Source organism: Panthera pardus, unplaced genomic scaffold (assembly GCF_024362965.1).
Source record: "Panthera pardus isolate Hobbes unplaced genomic scaffold, ASM2436296v1 HiC_scaffold_16, whole genome shotgun sequence".
NCBI lineage: Eukaryota > Metazoa > Chordata > Mammalia > Carnivora > Felidae > Panthera > Panthera pardus.
In genome coordinates, this window is record NW_026526721.1 from 120918904 (window position 1) to 120941074 (window position 22171).

Sequence of the window (22171 nt, forward strand, 5' to 3'; positions counted from 1 at the left end):
ACTTTAAACCCAAATGGCTGGGGGCGCCTGGGTGGCTCAGTCGGTTAAGCGGCCGACTTCGGCTCAGGTCATGATCTCACGATCCGTGAGTTTGAGCCCTGCGTCAGGCTCTGTGCTGACAGCTCAGAGCCTGGAGCCTGCTTCCGATCGGACGGAGTAAGGGTCAGAAACCAGATGGCTCATCACATATGAGATGAGGATTCCTCCTTATGCACAGTGGGAAGATTCCTAAAGAAAATGGAACATTAGCATGAAGTTCAGTTGCAAGTGACAGAAACCCATTAACACTGGTTGAAACAGTATAGAAGTTCATTCCCCTTTCATGAAGTTCATGGATAAGCAGCCCAGGGCTGCTACAGAAGCTTCAAGACCATGAGGAACCCAAGCTCCTTTTATGTTATTACTCTGCTATTCTCAGCGTGTGAGTTCCACCTCATGGCCCTAAATGGTTTCTGAGCCCCAGCCATTTTGTCCACGATTCAGACAGATTTCAGAGAAGTGGACACAGGAGTGCACATTCTCTCCCTATAAGGACATTTCTCAGAAACTGCATGGGACACCTTTGCTTAGGTTCCACTGGCCAGACTTATGGACATGATCGTATCTAGCTGCAAAAAAGGGATGGAAAATATCGTCTTTATTCCAGGCAGACATGTGTCCAGCTAAAAATGGGAGCTTCTGTTACTCCCAGAAAAGGGGGAAGGTGGATACTGGGAGATAACAATCTGGGCCAGCTGCCAGGGTCACAGGGAGAACTGGGCATTCATTGGGTGAGCTAGACACCAGTTTGCAAGTACTATATGCGTTCCTCATACCGTAAGCATTTGTAAATCGGGCAGCCTGGAACTCATTTCACAGTTGTTATTATTTGAAGTGTGACTCACTCACATGGGCTGAATACTGGAGAGGTTAAACGTGTGGTTTAGGCTCCTGCAAAGCCGGCCAAGTTGCCGACAGCCTTCCTACTATCTGTTCTCTATTTCTACCTTAATGATGTAACTCAATGTTAGCATGGGTGCAAGCAAACCAGACTAGAAAAACCACCTTCCCCAGTCTTTCTTGCATATGGCGTAATCTTGTGACATAGCACTGGAGGATGACAGGAGCAGAAGCTTTTTTTTTTTTTTTGGAAAGCTCTTTAAAAGGAGCAGGTGGCATGCGATGTTGTCTTTGGGTCTTCTGTTTGTTCCGGCTTGGAGTACCCTCCTTGTGCTGAAGGTGAAGTTGCTGTCTCATACATAATCAATGATTCATCAAATACAGGTCTGGAAAGGGGCGCCTGGGTGGCGCAGTCGGTTAAGCGTCCGACTTCAGCCAGGTCACGATCTCGCGGTCCGTGAGTTCGAGCCCCGCGTCAGGCTCTGGGCTGATGGCTCGGAGCCTGGAGCCTGTTTCCGATTCTGTGTCTCCCTCTCTCTCTGCCCCTCCCCCGTTCATGCTCTGTCTCTCTCTGTCCCAAAAATAAAAATTAAAAAAAAAAAAAAAAAAAAAAAAAAAAAAAGAAATACAGGTCTGGATGGCTGAGAAGACAGATGAAAGGAGTCTGGGTCTGAGCCCCGTGGAGCAGCTGACCCTGTCTGGGCTGCCCTCTCTGTATTTTCTCTGTATTAGGGTAGAAAAGACTACCCTAATTTATTTAAGGGAAAGTTACTCAGATTTCTGTTGCCCACAGTAGAACAGAGGTTTCTAGAAACAAGAATTTCTGGACAGCTTTAGAAAATATGCAGACATTCAATTCCAAAATATAGAAAGTATGTGGTGAATAGGCTTTACACTTTTATTGCGATTGTGTTTTGTTTTGTTTTGTTTTAGATTTGTATTGTTGACCCCTCTCTGAAGCACAGCGACTGCTGCGAAGAGAACAGGGACTCTAGAGACAAGAAATAAAGACACAGTCTCTTCGGGTTTTTGAGACGAACGTGAGGTTTTGAATTGAAAACGTGACAACCAGCCCTGCTGGCAGCCAGGTGGTGGTTTCCTAACTGCAGCTCAACCATGCTCACACAAGCCCCCCGCCCTCCAACAAGTTTAGAACAAGACGGACATGGCCATTCTCCAAACACAAAAGTGAGGAAATGAGCCCCTCTTCTGATGAGTCTGATCCGGTGACTGCTGCTCCTTCGCCAATTGCAGGAACGCTGGTGCTTGCGCCTCCCAGATAAGATCCGATGTCCAATTATCAAATTGCTCTGTTCTTTTTTTTTCTTAATGTTTATTTATTTTTGAGAGACAAAGCACGGGCGGGGGAGGGGCAGAGAGCAAGGGAGACACAGAATCCGAAACAGGCTCCAGGCTCTAACCTGTCAGCACAGAGCCCTATGCGGGGCTCGAGCTCACGAACTGTGAGATCATGACTGGAGCCGAAGTTGGACACTTAACCAACCAAGCCACCCAGGCCCCCCAAATTGCTCTGTTGTTGACAGCATGCAATCTAGGACTGTCCCCCACTTTCCTCGTGCCTCCCAGGTATCACCCAGCACACCGCCGATCCTGTGAGAAGTCCCTCACAGCTCCCTCCCAAGTCTCTGGGGGCTTTCTCTCCTGTCTCAAGCCCATGAACCCAACATTTTTTTTTTCTTTTACTGCAGGTGAGCTCCTAGTAATCTTTGGTGAACATCCTTTAGCAGAACACCAAAAAGCTAAAGCTTTAAGCCCCTCCCGTCTCTAGTGGTTCAAATAGAGGTTCAAGTGCAAGGAGCTAGCTACCTGCAGGCTGTAGCACCAAGAGAGTTGGAACTGTTGCTAGTTCATTCACCTTGGCCTCCAATAACTCCACCTGTGTTTCTGTTTCCTCCAGCATGGACTGGCGGGTTAGGGGAAGGAATGTGGACCCTGAGAAGGCAGCCACCACCTTCCCCAGCCTATTACAGCTCCAGGAAAGCTCCCCTCTTCTGCTTGCTCTTTCCGTGGCCATCATTCAGGCCTGACTGGGTCCCTAGGGAAAAAAGAGGCAAACTCTTCGGTGAAGAAATAGTGAGACCCTTGTGTTAGGGGAGGGGGGGAGTTTCTTCTAAGGTATGCTTAGCGGGTCGAGGAGTTTTTCCTGAGGTTGTGCCCATCCGAAATATATTAACACTAGATGTAGGAGAGTCAGTGAGAACTGGCCTTGCAACTGTTTGCAGGTGTTTCTGGAACACCTGCATCTGGAAAAAAAAAAAAAAAAAAAAAAAAAAAAAACATCCCACATGAGGACCATGACTAAAAGGGGTGAGGAATGTTTTCCAATGAGAATCTCAGGACACTCAGGAGTAGGACACTTGAACACAAGCTTCAGATAGTTTTCCAATGAGGTGCATGGGGTGATGCTATAAAACTGAGTCTTCAGGGGCGCCTGGGTGGCTCAGTCAGTTAAGCGTCTGACTTCAGCTCAGGTCATGATCTCACAGTCTGTGAGTTCGAGCCCCGCATCAGGCTCAGTGCTGACAGCTCAGAGCCTGAAGCCTACTTCGGATTCTGTGTCTCCCTCTCTCTCTCAAAAATAAACAAACATTAAAAAAAATTTAAAAACAAAAAAAACTGAGTATTCAGTGTGGGCCGTCCCAGTGCTTCTCAACCCTGGATACACATTAGAATCAGCTGGGAGGGTTCAAAGAATACCTGTGCCCAGCACCCTTCCCCAGACCAATTACATCAGAATCTTTGGGCTGGGGCTGGAGAATAGTATTTGCTCCCCAAGTGATGCTACCATGCAGCCAGGGGGGAAAGGCACTGGTGTGTGGAAGGATACATCAGGACGCACATCAGAAGTCAACTCTCCCCTTCCTCAAGCAAGCTGTTCAACCACTCTAAACCAATGTTCCTCACTTGCAACATGAGCAAGGTGGATCTGTGTTTCTGAAACTTTAAATTTTTTTTTTTTAATGTTTCTGTAGTTTTTTTTTGAGACAGAGAGACAGAGCAGGAATGCGGGTAGGGTCAGAGAGAAAGGGAGACACAGAATCCGAAGCAGGCTCCAGGCTGTGAGCTGTTAGCCCAGAGCCCGACACGGGGCTTGAACTCACAAACCGTGAGATCGTGACCTGAGCCGAAGTTGGATGCTTATCTGACTGAGCCCCCCAGGTGCCCCTATGGGTTTCTGAAATGTTAACGTGCACACAAATTGCAACGGGGATCTTGTCAGCACGAGATTCGGGTGCAGTAGGTCTACAGTGGAATCTGAAATTCTGCATTTCTAAGAAGTTTCTGGATAATGCCGATGTGGCTGGTCCGTGGACCACACTTTGAATATTAAGTTGTGGGTTAGTGGTTCTCAAAGTGTGGTTCCCAGACCAGCCGCATCAGCATTACCTGGGAAATTGTTAGAAAAGCAAAATCTTGAAATGTGTCACAGACCTAATGAATCAGAAACTCTGGGGTGGGACCCAGCCCTCTGTTTTAACAAGCTAACTGATCCTGATGCATGCTCAAGTTTGAGGACCACTGCCCTGTGGACACCAAAATTTCTTCCGGCTCTGGGATTCTCTGGTGCCCAGGCTTTCTGATTGCTGCAGAAACTGCTGGCAAGTCCTCAATACCCTCAGACTGGAAATCTATCAACATTAGAGATGACCTGGGGGCAGGGGGGCGGGGGACCGCTACCACATGCCCCTTTCCAGTGGTTCCATCTCTTTGATTTTTCCACCATTTAAAAGTGCATAGAAAAAAAAGTGTATAGAATAGCTACTATCAAAAGAACAGAAAATAAGTGTTATGAGGTTGTAAAGAAATTGGAATAGTTGTACAGTCATATGTGTGTGTGTGTGTGAGAATGTAAAGTGGTCCAGCCCCTGTGGAAAACAGGATGGTGGTTACTCAAAAAATTAAAAATAGAATTATCATATGATTCAGCAATTTCACTTTGGTTATACATATATACATATACACATATACCTATATATATATATATATATATATTTTTTTTTTTTTTTTTTTTTTTGAGACAGATCAAGTACAAGGAGGGGAGGGGCAGAGAGGGAGAGAGAATCCCAAGCAGGTTCCATGCCCAGTGCAGAGCCTGACCTGGGGCTCAATCTCAGGACCGTGAGATCCTGACCTGAGCCAAAATCAAGAGTTGGATGCTTAACCGACAGCCACCCAGGTGTCCCTTGGGTATATATTAAAAACAATTGAAAATAGGACCTTAAAGAGGTTATTTGTATACTTATGTTCATAGCACCATTATTCACAGCAGCCAAAAGATGGAAATAACCTAAGTGTCCACCAAGGGATGAATGGATAGACAAGGTATTGTATATACATACAATGGAATATTATTCAACCTTAAAAAGGAAGGAGATTCTGACACATGCTAGAATATGGATGAACCTTGAGCAAGTTAGGCTAAGTGAAGTTTGCCAATCACAAATGACAAGTACTGGATGATTCCACTTACATGAGGTACATAAAGCAGCCAAACGTATGGAGACAGAAAGTAAAATGGTGGTTGCCAGGTGCTCACGAGGGGAAATAGGGACTTGCTGTCTAATGTGTACCGAGTTTTAGTTTTGCAAGATGAAGAGAGTTGTGGAGATGGACTCTGGATGGTGTTGATGGTTGAACAACAGTGTGAATGTACTTCATGTCACTGAACTGCACCCTTAAAAATTATTAAGATGATAAAGTATATGTTTTGTGTGTTTTATCACAGTTTGAAAAACATAGAGACTATTCTTAGTTCATGGACTGTACTGGAATAGGTGGTGGGCCACATTGGCCTCTGGGCCATAGTTCACTGACCCCTGTCCTATAGGATTGGATCAGCATCCAGTCCTCCCTAATTCAGAAATGGCCAAAAATTCCATGTGGCAAGATAAAAATGAACCAATGCTGACCCCAAGGAAGGGGTTAGGTGGATAATCTTTGTTTCATAGCGAGTGAAAGAAAAATGTGCTATTTTATCAAAAAGTAGAAACAAACTTTTGCAAGGGCTCTGCCAGCATCAATGTGGAGAAACACTTTGGAGCTTTCCCCTAAACCCTGTTGCTTTCCTTCTTGAGGATGAGAGAGTTGATTTTGCTGAGCCATTCCCTGTCATGATCTGGGGTCTGAATAACCTGCCTCTAGTCATAAAAGCGTCTCTGCCCTTTCTGGTTCTCCCTACTATTTTTGGAGGCAAGTGTAATTTACCAGGTGCTTCCTTGGTTCCTTGATAAATAGCCCTGTTTTCTATTTAAAAAAAAAACAAACCAAAAACTCATTGTAGGGTTGCCTGTGTGGCTCAGTCGATTGAGCATCCGATTTCAGCTCAGGTCATGATCTCACTGTTTTTGGGTTCAAGCCCCACATCGGGCTCTGTGCTGACAGCTCAGAGCCTGGAGCCTGCTTCAGGTTCTTTGTCTCCCTCTCTTTCTGCCCCTCCCCTTCTCATGCTCGCTCTCTCTCTCTCTCTCTCTCTCTCAAAAATAAATGAAGGTTAAAAAAATTCAAAAAAAGAAAAGTTCATTGTAAACCATTTGTAGAGGAATGGAAGAGCCAGTGATTATAATACACCAGCTGCTTGAACTATTATATGGCTATTACTTATTATTTTTAATTATTTATTATTTTTTTAAAAGAATTTGTGTATTGGGGCAGAGGGGCAGAGAGAGAGGAGAGAGAGAATCCCAAGCAGGCTCCGCACTGTCAGCGCAGAGCCCGATCTCACGAGCTCTGACATGATGACCTGAGCCGAAATCAAGAATTGGATGCTTAACCGACTGAGCCACCCAGGCACCTCTAGTGGTCCATTGAAGAAGGAATAAGAAGTCTATGTATTAACTGGAAAATACTGCTTTGGTGGTCTGAAGAGGAAAAAACAAAACAGTGACAGATGGATACAGTGACTTCAGATATGCTCAATATTTGCACGCATGGCTGAGCTGGAAGGGAACTTCAGGAAAGTTAAAATGGCCATGCAATCATTTGATGGGATGTGGTAGGATTTGGGACTATGAAAAGGACAACTGTTCCACACCCAGAGTGTTCTCTGTTCAAATCCTGGCTCTCCCACTCCTTAGCTTTGTCATTTGGGGTACATAACTCACCTACTCTGGGCCTCAACTTCCCATTCTTCATTTGTAGATTAAAATGGGAGATTAAGGGGCACCTGGATGACTCAGTCTGTTAAGCATCCGACTCTTGATTTTGGCTCAGGTCATGATCTCAGGGTCATGAGATCAAGTCCTGTATCGGGCTCTGCACTGAGCATGGACCCTGCTTGAGATTCTCCCTTTGCCCCTCTCCCCAGCTTGCACACTCTCTCTAAAATAAATAAAATTTAAAACTTTTTTTTTGATAAAAAAAATAAAATGAGAGATTAAGCATGTGGCACTGGATAGGCCTAATAAGCTGTAGGAATTATCCTTACAGGAGAAGAATTTTAAAAGTATTGTTACAAAGTGGTTATAATAATTTTAAAGACTTAAAAATACTCTAGTTAATAGGACATGTTTATTGTAGAAAGTTTGAGAAGTACTTAAAATTACAAAATGGGGTGCCTGGGCAGCTGAGTCAGTTAAGCGTCCAACTCTTGATTTCAGCTCAGGTCATGATCTGACCTGATGGTTCGTGGGATCGAGCCCTGCATTGGCTCTGTGCTGAGAGTGTAGAGCCTGCTTGGGATTCTCTCTCTCTCTCTCTCTCTCTCTCTCTCTCTCTCCCTCTCTCTGCCACTCCCTCACCATGCTCTCTCTCTCTCAAAATAAATAAACATTTAAAAATTATAAAATTCACTTCTTTTTTCAAAAATATTTATTTACTTTGAGAGAGAGCACACTTGTGTGGGCAGGGCAGGGAGAGAGGGGTTGAGAGAGAGAGAGAGAGAGAGAGAGAGAATCTCAAGCAGGCTCTGAGCAGTCAGTGCAGAGCCCAACACAGGGCTCAATCCTATGAAGTGTGAGCTCATGACCTGAGCCGAAATCAAGTCAGAGAGACGCTCAACCGACTGAGCCACCCAGGCACCCCCCAAATAAAATTCACTTCTGATCAGACCAGCCAGAGATGGTCATATTGAATATCTCAGAGTGCAGTGCTACAGACCTGTTCAAACCCTGGACCTGGCGGCCACTCCTGAGGGACTTAGTCTCCCTTGGACTTTGTTTCCTGCTGTGTAAAGTGGGTTCAATAACATCTCCTCATAAGGTTGTATGAGCATTAAATCAGGTGAATGTTTGTAAAATACTCAGCCTGGCAGATAACAGATGCTCATGATGGTCATTGATATCATGGTCGCTATGAAAGAGACACTTCATACTTACGAACGCACACACCATTTGCCCTGGAATACCCTTCATCTCTCTGTTGGTGTCAACAGCTCACCACAAAAACCTGCATGTTTCCAACTCAGCCAGGAAGAGTAAGGACTCTAGCAGAAACGTGACCAGTTTCAATTTCATTGATGTATTACTGACATACGATCAAGTGTACCATTTGGTTAAGTTTTGACTTACGAAAAATCACTCAGGAAACCATCTCTGCAGTCAAGAGACAGCGTATCCAGCACCTGCATCCCCTTGTGCCCTTGTAACCCCTCCTGCCAGCTTCCCTCCCCAGAGATAACCACTGATCTGCCCTCGGTAACTACAGATTATTTTGTGCTTTCTATACTTTTATACAAATAAATCACGCAGCTCGTATTCTTTTTGCCCGGCTGATTTCACGCAGGACAGTGACTCTGAGATTCACTCCTACTGTTTTGTGTAGTTCATCTCTTTATATGGCTGAGCGGGAGCATTCTGTTGTTTGGATAAACTATGGTTTGTTTATCCATTCACCTGTTAACAGACATTGGGTTGTTTCCATATTTTGGCTGTTACAAGTAAAGCTGCTATGAGCCTTCCTTGCAAGTCTGTGTGTGGATATATGTTTTTGTTTCTTTCAATACAATTAAAAAAACAACAACAACAGTATTCTCTCTAAATGCTGGTTGCATCCAGCCTTTTTCTGAAGAACATAGAGTCAGGGGATGCACCTTGCTTTTGGGTCAGACTCTTGGATTAGATTTTTAACAGGGCTGTTCTTCTTTGTGCGCTATTGTCACAGGATACAAAGCACGCCTTGTCCCCTTACATTTAGTGCAGGAGCCATGGAGCTCGGTAGGATTTTTAGGCAGAACGTTTATGGGGACCGCTGTAAGGACCTACACTTAAGGACCCCTCCCAAGGGCCTGGCTCCAAGAGATCAAAGGCCTGAGCCTACCACTGCATCTGGCTTCTTAGCTCCTCCACAAGGCAGAGAAACAGGGGGAAACTGAGGCACAGATGAGGCAATTTAATTAGAGATTGTTGGGCCAGGTGCCCTCTGCTAAGGACTGCCTTTCCCTTCCCACTGGTCTGACCTAACGTTTTATTGAGAAGCCAGATGCCTGAAAGCCAGATGTCACCTAAAAACAAGGAATGACACATTGAGGTCTTCTTAATTAAAAGGGAAAGTCTACATTATTTACCAATTAATTCCTCGCTCCTCCTCAGGGGCAGTGCTTTAGCCCCAGGGTTCTATAATCCTGAACGAAATATTTCCAGCATCACGATGCTCATCCAAAAATAAATAAATATCCACACCCCCACAGATGTTTCCTTATTTGCTGAAGGAAAAAGAAGATAAACACAGTTATTGTGACTCACAATATTTGGGTAAAAGGCACCGCAGTAGAGCCTTCCTAAGTACTCCCAAGGATAATATTTGGGGAACTTTCATTTTTTATCTTAGATGGCTCTGCACCACTTTGATGCAGCTTCAGGCCTTCCCCCCATTGTTAACACCTAGGGTAAGTCAGAAGGGCTTTGGGGGGTGACCCGGCCTGGTGCTTCCAGGAATCTCCTCCTCCCCCTGGACATGGAGGCTGGTCTCCCCTCTTCTGCGGTGTCAGGGAGAACAACCACCAACACCCTCGCAGACCTGCTCACCAGTGGGTAAAGCAGGTACTCTCCAACTTGAGTGACTGTGAGAATCCCCCGCAGGGCACACTGACCAGATGGCTGCCCACCCCCCCCCCCCCCCGCCATCCCCCCTCAGAACTGTGACTCGGTTAGGGGCCTAAGCATTTGTATTTCTGTCAAGTTCCCAGGTGCTGCTGCTGCTGCTGCTCCTGAGATCTCACTTTGAGAAGCACTAGTCTAATACTTCTCTTTCTCCCCAAAATGTTAATTCACAGCTGGGGAACTGACTTGCAGCAGCCTGAGAGGAGATCCTCCCCCAGGGGTGTGGGTTACGTTGGGAGGCATAAGAAAGGCCACTTTACCGGTTCCCAGGCCTGGAGAAAGGGGAATTGTCTCAGGGGTGAGTCTGCCTGGCCCCTGACAACTTTCTGGAAGGTACCCGGATTTGGTCACTCCGTGGAGACGACTCTGGAGAGGTTTATTCTGGATTCTCCGGGGCTGTCTGAAGTTCAGGGTGTCTGAGCCTAGATGGAGAAGGGACGGAGCCAGAGAGAGGAGGGAGCCTGAGGCCTGAACCTGGGACCCCAGTCCATCTTGGCTGCCTGAGAGGGTGTCCACAGGCCTGGAGGAAGGCAGCCCTTGGGAACAAGTGTCATGTTGGGGGAGCCCAGTGAGCCTGAGACCTGGGCCTGGAAGGGGGCAAGCAGTCTGTGAGGCAGCCACCACCCTCAGTAGCTGAGCAGTCAAGAGTGTGGGGAAACGAAGGTGGAGGTGGGAAGTCCCAGCTTGAGGGCAGGGGTGACTCAGGTCGCATCCCAGCACAATGCCCTGTGGCTGGGCCTAGGAAATGAGGCATTGTGCGGCTCCCAGGGTGCTCACAGGGCTGACCTAGGGGCCCCAGGCCCTGGTGCTGCCACCTTGGCTCTCCTGTTTCTCTGAGTTCTTGCTCAGGCCCCTGGCCACGGATATCTAATAGGCCTACCTTACTGTGACTGTCCTCCACATCGCCCTCATCCCCCACTCCTCCCCCCCCCCCCCCCCCCCACCTCTGACTCTGGGCCCTTTTGGACCTCAGACGAACACACTCCTGGACTGTCTGGTGTCAGACCTCCCCGGGGGTCTACCCTTGCCGCTTCCGGTTTCTCTCTCCAGCTTTCCAATTCTTGGTCCTTGATGATCTCTCTGGGCCCCTCCCCTTTGGAGGCTGGTCAGTGAGCCTGGCTGCATCCTGCGACTCGGTCCCTTATTCTGGGTGGGAGCTGGGACTTGCCGGCACTGACACAATCACCAGCCTGCTTTCAAACTCTTTTAAGCCTTGCCCTGGCTTCCACCTGCTGGTCTGACAAGTGGAACAGTTCTGGGGCCATACCCTCCTCCTTGGGACAGTCTCTTGGCCTCTCTAAGCAGCAGCAGTTTCTCCCTTGATGTCAGGACCGTTACGAGGATTATGGGAGAGTGCTCATAAAATGCGGATCAATGCCCCCCCATCCTCGTCCCCACTTCTAGAAGTGTGATCCACTTTGAGCCCCTTGTCTAGCACCAGAGTCTAGCCCTCCAGCTGGCAATCTGGAGCTCCGGCTATATGCTGGGGTGGGGGTGGGGTAGTGTGCACCGAGGCAGGGCCAGGTGAGGCTAGAGGGTGGCCTGGGCTCTCTGCCCCTGGGTCATGAAAGTTCAGGTGACATTGAAATTTGAAAAAGTGTAGAAGTGTAGAAGGCCTCTGAAAAGATAATTCTTAGAATGTGAAATGATTCAGAGAGTGTCCCTGGACTGGAAGGAACTGAGGGGGCCATTCTCCTACTCTGAAGTGGGACTAATTCTGGTGTACCCCACACAGGTAATCCTTTCTGTTAAAGGGATTTAAAGGGGCCGTCAGCCAATCTGGCGCCTCACGATGCACCCATTCCTTATCCATTATGTTCCAAAGGGGAGAGGGCAGAAAGCAAGAGTAGGTGGCCCCTTGACCGACTCAGATTTAGGGACTTCAAGAAGAGTAACCACCCCTACAGGTGCCGTTCTTTACTATTAGCCACACACTTTTGGCCCCACACAGCCCCAGGAGGAAAGTGGTGGCCTTTGTCTCCAATGTATAGAGGTAGTGTAGACAGGTGTCTGCGGGGGACTCCACTTAAGGGGACACGATGGCAGGGAATGGAGCCAGGACCCCTGAGATACGTCCACGCAGCCTGGATTCCCCACGTTCCTCCATCTGAGGAGGCACTGACAGAGGCAAAGCCCTTACAGAGGTTTGGCCAGGAGGAAGGGAGCTGGGGTAGAGGCCCTGCTGGTGGGAGGGAGGAGGGGCTGGTGGGCAGGAGAAGGCTCAGAGGGAGGACGGGCCCACCCTGGCCTGCTTGGTGTCTAGAGCCATCTGCGGGCTAAGGTCTTTCCTGAGGCTTCAAGATAAGTTCCTTAAAAGCAAAGTGTTAAGACCCTGCTGGTTATAGTTCACAGGACACCTCCCTGGTGGGCACCTTCTGTGTTCTATCCTTCTGAACCCTTCACCCCAAGCGCTGGCTGAGGGAAGAGCACTTCTTCCCGTGGGACTGTCCTCTGCGTCTGGAAAAAGTCAGGTTGTTAGATAAAACACAGAAATCTGCCTGGAGCATCCTTACTTGTAAACCTATTTGTTTTCTTTGAAATCCAAAATTACTTGGGTGTTCTATATTTTCTTCTTTTAATTTTTCTTGGTACACATCTCTTTATTGAAAAACTCTGGTAGGTGCTAGGGATTCCTTAGATTCTGCTTCCTGGGCCTGGAGCTGGATGTACTGCAAGGCTCTGTGCCCTGAGCCAGCGGCAGTGGGTGAAGATGCAGAAGCCCATGCCCAAGGTGGACATCAACAATCAACACCACCATGAGCCGGGTCAAGGTCATCAGCATCAGTGAGCTGGGGAGGCTTCCTGGAGTTAGAGGCCTGACTCATCTCACAGGACAAGGCAATCTGTCTTCTGTCACCTGGTTGGAAGCCTCCTCAGGGACCCTCCCAGAGGCTACTAGGGCTCTTCCATGGGCAAGCAGGAGGCCAGGCAGGTAACTCACAACAGTCACACGTACTGCTTAAGGAAGCATCTTCCAGAAGTTCCCACCAGTTTGCATCCCTGTGGAAGGAACAGGCCTCCTTGGTAGCATCAGATGGTACTTTTGGGTCCTGGACCAGCATCCAGTAGTGAACAGAGGCGTCATTAGGAGCCATCAGTAAAGCTGAAGGCCTGGAAGGAGAGCTTCGATCCCTAGGGGACTTCTCAGGGCATGAAGTGGGAACAGTGTCCTTGCCATCTGCCAGGCATCCACGATGCCTGATGAGACTGTAGTGTAGATCCTGGTGGGGGCTGGTCACACACTTGTCCACCCATAGCTGTAAGGGGTGATGGGAGCTGCCAACCACGGCACATTCCACATGGAGCTCAGAGCCTGGGAAAATAGTGCTGACGTTGTTGGGGTCTGGAGCCTTCAGCACGACCCTATCCTGGGCTGTAGGAAGGTATGGACCAGGCTGAAATCTCAAGCTGATATCCAGTCGTCCATCCCCAGCCAGGGAGCCAGTCACCAAGGGGGCCGGAGGAAAGAGGGGGGCTTCTGGGAGCTGACTTGACTGCGGAAGGTAGCAATGGGGGGGGGGGGCTGCTTGGAGTGTCTAGGTGGAGGTGCGTAGATGAACATCAGTAAAGAATCCCACTGTCTTCTCTGACATCCTGCAGTTGCAGACACCCCCAGAGCAAGAGAGAACTCACTATACCAGTGCCTTGATCCTGTCTCACCAGCTATATTTATTTTCTAACTCTGGCAACCCTCCCCCACCCAGGGGGCATCCACACTGGAAGCCAAGCTGCGGTGGCGATTTCTAGAGCCCTTCCTGCCCCAGTTCAGGATTGTTTTGGAAGCAAGTGAGTGGCTTTAAGAGGTGGAATCCGGGGGGCAGAGGGCTGGTGGGAGGACAGAGGAAGAACCTGAGGGGCAGGCAGGGACTGCAGGGGAGTTTTTGACTCAGCACAGGAAGAAATTTCGTGCTAGCAAGGGGCCGCTGTGTCAGCCGGTGTGCCTTCCCGTGTGGTTCTGCCCACCAGGGCCTGGCCCAGGGGTCTGACCTCTCTGCTTCAGGGAGCCCTCTGGATGTCTGTTCCCCAGGCCTAGCAGCTGCCCGCCTCTCTTCCACGGGTGTGTGGAGGTCTCTCTTGTTGCTGAAGCCCCACGGGTGGGAGGCCAGCACAGGTTCCGGTAGCCCAGTAAAGGCCAGTCCAACCAGCACAGAGCCCTGTAGCCACCTTCACTCTGCTGAGGAAGCAGGTCTGAGGAAAGGAGGGTTTCTCTGTGGCTCTTTGAGGTCCCTGCACAGGGGAGGCCCCTCCCCCAAGTCCATTCCGTCTCCTTACAATGATGAGTGAAGGGTTCTAGTGCAGAGAAGACTAAGGGACACACTCTTCCCCTATCCCCCACCCCATGGGGCTGGTTGAATTGGAACTGCAGGAAACTGCAAGAAAATTGGGTTTGAGTCTGAGAAAACACCGTTTGAACTGTAACCGGAAACTGGAATCTCCATCCCACCCCTGTCCCTGACATTTGCTAGGATGGCTGAGAAACAAGTTAACTGAATTTTGGCACTTTCACTTACTGCTGCGTAGAATTTAAGACATGTGGGGTATAAGACCTATTTCCATACTACATTTTTGTGGTCTGTTTGTAATGGTTTTCATAGATTTCTCAATATGGAGATAAAAGACTTTCAAACAGTGGTTAATTTAAGCATTTCCACCTCTTAAACTGAGCAAGTCTTTTTTCTTTCCATAAGCATTTAAATAAAATATTAATGTCAAATTAAAATGTTAAAGAGAAAATTTCCAAATACAATAGGGCAGTTAATTGTGAAAGTCAGACAGTGAATGATTTGCTTCATTTTCTTGCCATGTATGGTTTTGGAATTCAGCACTTTTAGTTATTTTCTTTTAAGCCACCACCACCAAGTGCCAACTGAGTTCCAAAATGATGATTACACCATTACTGGCTGCGGGTTTTAATTTCCTTCATGTTCCTCAGAAATAAAGTGTGGAGTATGCTGAAAACTATAGAAAGCTCATGAAGGAAATTGAAGAAGATATAAAGAAATGGAAAAACATTCCGTGCTCATGGATTGGAAGAAGAAATATTGTCAAAATGTCAATACTACCCAAAGCTATCTACACATTCAATGCAATTCCAATCAAAATGGCACCAGCATTCTTCTCGAAACTAGAACAAGCAATCCTAAAATTCATATGGAACCACAAAAGGCCCCGAATAGCCCAAGTAATTTTGAAGAAGACCAAAGCAAGAGGCATCACAATCCCAGACTGTAGCCTCTACTACAAAGCTGTCATCATCAAGACAGCATGGTATTGGCACAAAAACAGACACATAGACCAATGCAATAGAATAGAGACTCCAGAATTGGACCCACAAAAGTATGGCCAACTAATCTTTGACAAAGCAGGAAAGACTATCCAATGGAAAAAAGACAGTCTCTTTAACAAATGGTGCTGGGAGAACTGGACAGCAACATGCAGAAGATTGAAACTAGACCACTTTCTCACACCATTCACAAAAATAAACTCAAAATGGATAAAGGACCTGAATGTGAGACAGGAAACCATCAAAACCCTAGAGGAGAAAGCAGGAAAAGACCTCTCTGACCTCAGCCGTAGCAATCTCTTACTCGACACATCCCCAAAGGCAAGGGAATTAAAAGCAAAAGTGAACTACTGGGACCTTATGAAGATAAAAAGCTTCTGCACAGCAAAGGAAACAACCAACAAAACTAAAAGGCAACCAACGGAATGGGAAAAGATATTTGCAAATGACATATCGGACAAAGGGCTAGTATCCAAAATCTATAAAGAGCTCACCAAACTCCACACCCGAAAAACAAATAACCCAGTGAAGAAATGGGCAGAAAACATGCATAGACACTTCTCTAAAGAAGACATCCGGATGGCCAACAGGCACATGAAAAGATGCTCAACGTCGCTCCTCGTCAGGGAAATACAAATCAAAACCACACTCAGCTATCACCTCACGCCAGTCAGAGTGGCCAAAATGAACAAATCAGGAGACTATAGATGCTGGCGAGGATGTGGAGAAACGGGAACCCTCTTGCACTGTTGGTGGGAATGCAAATTGGTGCAGCCACTCTGGGAAACAGTGTGGAGGTTCCTCAAAAAATTAAAAATAGACGTACCCTATGACCCAGCAATAGCACTGCTAGGAATTTACCCAAGGGATACGGGAGTACTGATGCACAGGGGCACTTGTACCCCAATGTTTATAGCAGCACTCTCAACAATAGCCAAATTATGGAAAGAGCCTAAATGTCCATCAACTGATGAATGGATAAAGAAATTGTGGTTTATATACACAATAGAGTACTATGTGGCAATGAAAAAGAATGAAATATGGCCCTTTGTAGCAACATGGATGGAACTGGAGAGTGTTATGCTAAGTGAAATAAGCCATACAGAGAAAGACAGATACCATATGTTTTCACTCTTATGTGGATCCTGAGAAACTTAACAGAAACCCATGGGGGAGGGGAAGGAAAAAAAAAAAAAAAAAGAGGTTAGAGTGGGAGAGAGCCAAAGCATAAGAGACTCTTAAAAACTGAGAACAAACTGAGGGTTGATGGGGGGTGGGAGGGAGGGGAGGGTGGGTGATGGGTATTGAGGAGGGCACCTTTTGGGATGAGCACTGGGTGTTGTATGGAAACCAATATGACAATAAACTTCATATATTGAAAAAAAAAAAAAGTGTGGAGTAGGGTGGGGTGGGGGGCAGGGGGCGGGGCTTGCTCTAAGAAGTAAAGCCAGCGGGGGGGGGGTGGGGGGGGAAGCGGGGGGAATGCCTGAATCTGTGCCTCATCTTCTTTAGTCACTAGAAGGGCTGATTATCATCCAAAATGTTGTCCTCTGTGACATTAAAATGCGAGGGTCAGTCCCTTCTGCTCCTTGTTTGAATCCAAATAAATCACCTTCACAAGTCAGTGCCAGCTTTGCTCTTTTAAGGCCGCTTTTTGTCTAAAAATTGTTAAAAGACAAACTGCAGCATATGAAACATTTTAAGAGTTTATTTGAGCAAAAATCAATTCCAATCAGACAGCACCAAACCGGAAGTAGCTAGGAGCTCTCTTCCTACAGAAGCCTGAGGAGTGACACAGAGAAGGTGCAGAAGTTAGGAAAAGTAATGATTGGCTGGCTGGCTACGGCTTAAAGCCTAGTGGCTGTTTGGGACTGCTTTCCTTAGGTTTTGATTTTGTAACTCTGAGGCATTTATAGGCTTAGATTTTGGTTTGATTACAAAGGCAGCGATGACATCTAAAGCCACCTCCATCTAATGGCCTCTTTAATTAATTTAACACTTTGGCAGAATGAGTGCTGGGCTCTTTTCCTACACCAGGAAGCTTGTAAATAAATCAGTGTTTTATTTATACATCAGTGACTTCATTAACAATCAGGACTCTATTAAAGGATGACAGGAAGACGATTATAATACAGTCTATAGTCTGTCCCTGCTGCTAAATTGGTCCTCAGTCATGGAGCCTTGGGTAAATGCCAGTCACATTCTGTCAGGAAAGATCTGAAGGAATTGAATCATCTACAGAAACTGTTGGGGTGGGGCCAGTGGGAGGGCCCTTGGGGGTTGTCTAGGTACTGAACTTGTAGAAGAATCCTCAGGTCACTCTGGTCCTGTCTCTAGCTTGACCATGAGCAACTTGAAGGCATCATCTTAGGGCTCCTGAGTTTAGCAGAGTGCTTAGTGCATAGCAAGGGCCCGGCACTTTGTTCTTGAAAATAAAAACTTAGGAATTGTACATGTAGAGGGGAACCAAAACCTAAAGAGGTTGTCTGACCAAGACCATAAAGGTAGTTTCCAGTTGAGTCATGATTTTCAACCAATGCATTGGTGCTCCATCATTAGTCTCAGTGTGTCATTCATTCACGGAATATGCATTAAGTCTCCTCAGCTAAGGGTGAGGGGCTGTGGGGTTACAATAAAGTCCCTCTTTACCCTCAGAATCATTTATAGTTTACTGAGGAAGATATGATAAATGTATAAAACTAGATATGATATATGCTGGTACTTATTGATTTAAATGAATCTTTTCTAGGAATCATTACCATGGATATCATATGCTTTATCTAAGCACAAACCTGTATCTCAGTAAATAAACCTTCCTTTCTTCCAGTTGATTAGACTCCCTCCTTTCCCCCACAGTCCATCTGCTACAAATCCTATGGATTCTGTTTCAACTATACCCGGACTTCAATCATTCCTCATACACTCCATGCTATCACCCCGAGGACCCAGCTGCCATGATCCCTCACTGGATCAGCGTATCAGCTGACTGGGTCTCCTACTTCCTCCTGTGCCTTCCTTGAGACCTCTCTCAACTAGGCTCAAAACCCTCCAGCACCTGGCTCCTACCATTCCCCTCATTCTTTGTGCTCTGGCCACACTAACGTCCTTGCTGTCTTTGAGCACACCATGCATTTTATTTCTTCTGCCTGTGAGGATCTTTTTCCAGACATCCTTGGGACTGCCTTTCCTCACCTCTTCGTTGAAATATCTTCTTCCTAGTGAAGCCTGCCCTGACTACCCAATTTCAAAGGGTATGCCTGCACCTTCCAGTCCCATGTGTGGCACTCCCTGTGTCCTTTCCTGGCTTTGTTCTGGAATACTTACTACCATCCAATATTTTTAACTTCACTAGTCGTCCTTCTCTCCGTGGAGTATAAGCTCCAAGGAAGCAGTGATGTGGCAGTATCCTCACTCCTCACACATATTTTGATGTAGAATTTAGGACTGAGCCTCAGGCTCAGGATTTGGAATTTAGCCCACATTCCAGTGTTTCCCAAACTTTAAAACCATGCCCCACATTAACACAAATATCTCAAGTTCCATACTGAAAAGGGCCTCCAAGTGAGAAGTATGGTCCCACCTTTCCATCAGTATCAGTAATGATCAGTAATGTTGCGCTTTTTTGGTAGTGTGAATTATAAAACTAGATGTGTGTTTATATTTCCAAGTGTAAAATTTTAACAATGACTATGCCTTTTCAAACTATGTGCCTTCCTTCCCCTGAGCCCTCTCCTCTGTCTCCTCTGAGAGATTCCCATTATGCTTCTCTAGGGGTCATTGACAACCCATCCTGCATTGAGAATCCATCTAAAATGAAGGGTGCTTCTTTAACAGGCAGTGTGGCTTTCTCAGTTCTCAGATAAGGAATATGCTACATTTGGAAAACAATGTTGTTCACTACAGCCAAAAGAACTCTTCCTTGAGGAGCAAAAACTTGATATATCTAAGGACTAAACTCCATGTCAAAAAGTAGATCAACACAAAGAAAGCACAAAGGTGGTATAAAACAAAGCGGATTTGAAATACAAAGCAGAAAACAAATCTTGATAGGACTTAAACAGGTTATACCATTTCTGCTGTTAACATAAAATACAGGCATAAGCTTAAAATATGGTGCAAATGAGGTCACCAAGCAAAGAAGTCAAATGGCAAAATGACAGGACTTTTGGCCACCAAAGACCAAACCTCAGGTAAGTCAGGTAAGTATGCCTATGAGGAATCAAGACCAAAAGTCTCTGAAGAGTGGTTAGTTGATTTTGAAGCATGTCATGTGTAGCAAGAAAGGCTGTTTTCTGAAGGCCACGGACATGGGAGTAGTGCTATCGGCAATCAGAACCCAGAAGTGCTAGCCACGCCTTCGTATTCTGGTGTACACATGAAGGGGCCCTACTTGACCTCTATTTACAGGTATCTCCTCTTTTGGAATCCTGAAATTTGGAAAGGGAAAAGTAGGACAGCCTCTCTCGTCAAAGAACTAGCTTGTTCATATCACAGACTATAACTTGAAGTCACTGATGTTTCTGACAAGTTCTAATACATGAGCTAGTATGAGCAGGATTCTGGTACTTCAATAAAAATAGGATCCCTAGGTATTTGGAACCTTGCTTGTTCCTCTTTATTAACCTCAAACTCTTCTGGAGTCACAGGGGCTAAATTTTACAGAGGTTCATTTAGAAATGAAAAGAGGGCTGCTGCAGCACTAATGGGGAAACACCCTAGCTGCTCTCGTTGTGGGCACAAGCTACCCACTAACCCGGTCTTTGGTGCTGTTACTTTATATTTTCTAGAGAATTCAGCATGGCACAACATGGTCAAATCCTAACATCCAGACGGACCGCACTAAAGGTCAAGCCAGAGGGCAGGCTAATGTGTAGGACCTGAGTAACCAGAAAAGCTCTGATGCCAACTTTTTTGAGAAAAGTAGAACACAGGATACTTTAAAAAGTCTAGGGGCACCTGAGTGGCTCAGTCGGTTAAGTGTCCAACTTTGGCTCAGGTCATGATCTCACAGCCCATGAGTTTGAGCCCCAGGCTCAGAGCCTGGAGCCTCTTTTGGATTCCGTGTCTCCCTCTCTCTGCCCCTCCCCGACTCGTGCTGTCTTTTCCTCAGAAATAAACATTAAAAAAAAAATTTTTTTTTTTTTCAAGTCTAACATAGGCTGAAAAAGTCAGCTGTAAACAACTTACCTAGACAGGAGGGGAATACATTCCTGTATACCAGACGTGCCTGGCTATCGGGAATGAAGGAATCCTGCATGGTGCCTCCACTCTGTAGGTCCTCAAAACAAGTCTGTTGAATGAATAAGCAAATTAAGGACCATAGTGCATCAAAAATCAGCCTAGTTAAGTGCAAGAAAAGAATCTGAGCTCTTTCCAGATTGCTTTATTCTTTTTTGTTCCTGAGGAGTTCTCAAATTTGCTATTCCCTTACTAACAGGTAAGGTATAATAATTTTAAACAAGCAGAATTCTGAAACCAGTAAGAAAGTGAGGTCTCACAAAGAATAGACAGGCTTCTTGTAATTTATTTGAGTTATTTCCAAGCGACAGTTACAAAAGTTTTTAATTTTTATTAATACTCTTGATAAGAAAATAAAATTTAAATAAAAATACATTCTCAACAATACAACATGGTTACACAAATTCACTACATTAAGTTTTGATAACTTATATTTTCAAACTGGACACTGTAAAAACCAATATTTACTAGCAACATATTAATTTCCAAGTTAATAAAAATGGAAGCCAATAATATCAGTCATGACAGGTAATTTAACTCTAGAATGAGTCCTGTATTTTTCACATACTGTAAGGACACCTAAAAGGCTTTGTAGCATTGTCATTACAGGATGTACCGTTAGAACAAATTAAAGGTGCTTTTACTAAAAAAAAAAAAAAAAAAAAAAAAAAAAAGCAAAAAGAAAGAAAAAGAAAAAAGTCTGTTCTCTAAAACCTGGCACTAATGAGTCTATGAATGAAATCAGGCTTCAGAAACAAATAAAAGCCACATCATTCATCACTTTTCTTTTATGATAAGGGAAAACCTAGTTTTGACACTTAGCCATTACCCGTGATATTAAAACATACTTCTTTGGCAAATAAAATCATTCAACTTGATAAATTTATATTCCTGGGAGTAAAAAACTTTGCTATTGCCATCATCTTACTAAATGACTATTAAAAAACCAAACTAAAAAAAAAACCAGAACAAACAATAACAACAGATCGCCAAAATCGCAACTGATGAAAATGGCTAAACTAAGAACCAGAACTGGCATTTATGGCAAGCGTTTTTCCAAATCATCCTTTTCTGTCCTTCTAGGCGTTTTCAGGTTTTTAGGGTGAAGTGAGCTGCCATGTAGTTTTCAAGTGTGGAAAAGGCAAAGAAAGCACATCACATAGCAGAAACCAAAGTACTCCTAAGTAACAACAGAGGGATGAGGCCCTTGGAAGCAAGTACCTAGGTTATCCTAAGATCCTACTGACATGGTCTTTTATTTCAGAAGACTTTTAAAGAAAATAATTTAATTTCACATTACTTCTTTTTAGGCTGTGCCAAACCGGTTAATTCCAGTTAAACAGGGTGTTTAAAAGTGTCCTGTGAAAAAAATAACTATATGACTGAGCTCTTCCCTTCAAATTCAGAGTCATGTATTCACACACAGCCTTGGTCCCTTTGATAATGCCATAATCTTTAAAAACCACCATAATAGGGGATTTGATATCAGAAATATTAAAAAAATATTTCTTTTGCCTTGAAGAACTAGCAGAGGGCTAAAACGGCCACTGAAGAGTAACAAGTGGTAATTGGCAATGCTCACATGTCCTTTTCAGGTAGACATCTCAGAGACTCTTAAAAGGACATTTCAATCTGAATGAAATTCAACAATGAGAAATTTATTAAATGGTTAAATTCTTTCACATTGATAAATCAGTGTAATTTATGGAATATA

The 22171-nt window shown here is 45.5% G+C and overlaps 1 protein-coding gene across 2 annotated transcripts in view; it reads right to left on the reverse strand.

The window, feature by feature from the left end:
* Positions 1-20725: 20725 nt before the first annotated feature.
* Positions 20726-22171, reverse strand: part of RASA2 (RAS p21 protein activator 2) — a 122453-nt gene continuing 121007 nt past the window's right edge. For both annotated transcript variants that reach the window (XM_053903766.1, XM_053903765.1), the window contains exon 24: positions 20726-22171. This exon is cut by the window's right edge and continues 1677 nt beyond it. The gene's annotated coding sequence lies outside the window, so the exon portion shown is untranslated.